The sequence below is a fragment of the Falco punctatus genome (genome assembly GCF_963210335.1).
Source record: "Falco punctatus genome assembly, chromosome: 5".
Lineage (NCBI taxonomy): Eukaryota > Metazoa > Chordata > Aves > Falconiformes > Falconidae > Falco > Falco punctatus.
The window spans coordinates 71,933,586-71,936,342 of record NC_137584.1 but is presented as its reverse complement, the minus strand read 5'-3'; the positions used below and the strand labels follow the sequence as shown (position 1 = coordinate 71,936,342).

General features: G+C 35.7%; 1 protein-coding gene across 2 annotated transcripts in view; it reads left to right on the top strand.

Moving 5' to 3' along the window:
- The window catches only part of MSRA (methionine sulfoxide reductase A), a 292,183-nt gene that overhangs the window by 68,981 nt on the left and 220,445 nt on the right, over positions 1–2,757 (top strand). The gene's annotated exons all lie outside the window — the stretch shown is intronic.

Genomic DNA, 2,757 nt, shown 5'->3' with positions numbered 1-2,757 from the left:
GTATCACTCCTAAGAGTTGTCTTTGGTGCAGATAAGTGTAAACGAGAGAATCAACGACACAAGACAGCACAGTGTGCTTACACTGTTACACTGGGCAACATCTAAAGCACTGTTAAAGAAAGGGACCAAGATATACTTTTGGTCAGATCCAGTATGGATGTTCTTAGGTTTATATGGAATACTGAGCATTTTGCATTATAGTTAGTATTTTCATAGGGTCTGTCTTTATGTGTGCTCCAGGTGGTTGGTATTGAATTCTAAAGCTTGTCTTGCACTATTTCAGTACATTGGACTTTCCTGAATGATTCCAATATAAAGGTGAAAAGACAACGCAGAAGATAGCTCTTACTAAAATAGATATTAGTAATTTCCATGTTTTAAATGGTTTCAGTTGCTTCAGTATTAGGTGCAGAGAGTAATGGAGAGAAAGGGAGAAAGAGGGAGTATAAGGTGGTGTGGAACCAAAGGGCTTTCTAGGTCAAAGCTGATGTCTCCACTTGTGCCCAAACTCCCTTTGAGCATGGACTCATCCCTAAATCTTTCCTGTAAAGTGATGAGGTGCTCCATCCACGATCAGCCAACTAACCGCCTTCCAAGTGTCAGTCTGGACTGAGCTTGGGACTTGGCTGCACTGCCCTGGGCCAAGGAAGGAGACGTGAACCTTAATGTGAGTCTCCTGATGACCTGGAGTAAACCAAAATCCCCTTAGCCCTTGCCTCGCTACGTGACTCCCTGAAAGCTATTGGTAGTCAGATGAATTGATACAACCTTGTGGTCTCCCACTGGAAACATATCCAACATTGGTAATATTTATTTTGCAATTTCTAAGCTGTCTTGGCCTATGACTATGAGGCAAAAGCATTAAACTCAATGCCTAAAAATTTTCTGTGGTGGTTTTGGGAAACATTTAATATGTTCTTTGGTTATAACTCATAGCTTCGTAATCACTTCTGTACTGGCTATGACATGGGAGCCAGGGGAGAAATGAAAATAACGCAGCATGGTTTGGTTCTCCATTCACCTTTTGTATCTGTGGTAGTGAATTCTTGCTGGTATTTTCATACAAGCTCAAAAAGCACATTGTATTGTCGCTGTATCAGTTTACTAAAGAACAGATCTGTCACACTTAGGTGAATATCACTTTTGAAATTGGTGTATAAGAAAGTCTTGAAATGGCATAGAGCTCAAACAATTGAAGTTATCATTAAACAAACAAAATTTCAGTTCCATTGAAATCAGAGGAAAAGTCAAGCTTACTAAATGGAAAAGTAAAAATTCACAGAGGACAACAGTTCTTGATTTCAAACAGCAAGGTGAACTCAGATAAATAGAGAGAAAAATATATAGTAAGTATTAAAAAAATACTATTTTTTAAAATATGGTTATGTCATTTAGAGAATCCTACAACGAATAAAGAATCTTAAAAATTCTATGTAACATTTCCAGATTTGTGCAACAGCTGAGTGATATTTCTTGCTGAACCATGTTTTTCACGGATTAGTTCTACAGCAATGTTTGAAACTAAAGTGCCCCTCAGTAATGGCAACGCAGCTACTTCAGCCATGCTGAAACTGATGGCAGTGTTGCTGTTGATGACAGCAGGTACCAGCTGAGTAGGTTGCTCAGTTTGAATGAAGATCTCACAAACCAATACTGAAAAAAACAAAACAGAATTTGTAAGTGGAGAATTTGTCATTTCCTGTCTGTGGCATCTGAATTTTTAATTTCACTGGTGTGAATGTGTTGTAAATATTTTGTGGGAGAACTTCTTAAAAGTCACTGGAGTTACAAGTTTAAAAGAAGTTAATCAGAGGAATAGATCTGTTAGACATTTCAAGTGCTTTACAGAAAGAGCCCAAGAATGCAAACTCACGTTAGTATCTGCAGGACTTAATAAAAGAAGCAAATGATGTGCTAACACAGCCAGAGGGAAAATTGTTATATCACTTATTTCCTGAGAAATGTGAATTTCAGACATAATTAACCCAGCATTCATACACTTGTGACAATACTATTGATTAGCTAATCAATGATAACTAAATACACACCTCTAAATTACATAGTTTAAAACACATTGCATTATATCAATGGAAACAAACCAATTAAAGTGCTTTAAATGCATGCAACTAATCAGGAATTTAATACATGCTAATTGTGACCAAAATTTCAATTAATGTGTTGTTACATTACATCATATTCAAGAATGTGAAAAAACATGAACTAATCATGTTCATCATGATCATATCAAATGATCTCTGAAACATACTATCAAGAAACAATGGTAATTTTCTGCCATTTGTCAACATTTTCTTGTTACAGATACGGACTTCATCTCTTCAGGGGTATATAAGTGTGTGTGTGTGTTATAGGGTGAAGGTATGGTTGAATATTGCAATGTGTTATAAAAAAATAGTGCTGGAGTAGATTAGGTGGAAGATTGTAACTGGCTGACAACAATATAAATATGTTTGTGTGTATGAACTTTGAGCAGAATAAGATTTGTGTTCTGAATTATTATTTGGAAAGTGCTAAAAAATCGTAATTTTCTCTTTGGAAAATGATTGGATAATAATAAGAATTTGTATCAGTATCCCTGCTGTTGCATTCCTTTTATTATACTTATAAAATATGGCGAGTGCCTTTAAATAGACAAAAGATTGTTAAGTGTGTAGCTCTCAAAATTAAATGGAAACTGGACACTTGACAAATCTTTTTCTGAAGTGGTTAGTGTAAAAATGAATAGTAACAGCATAATAT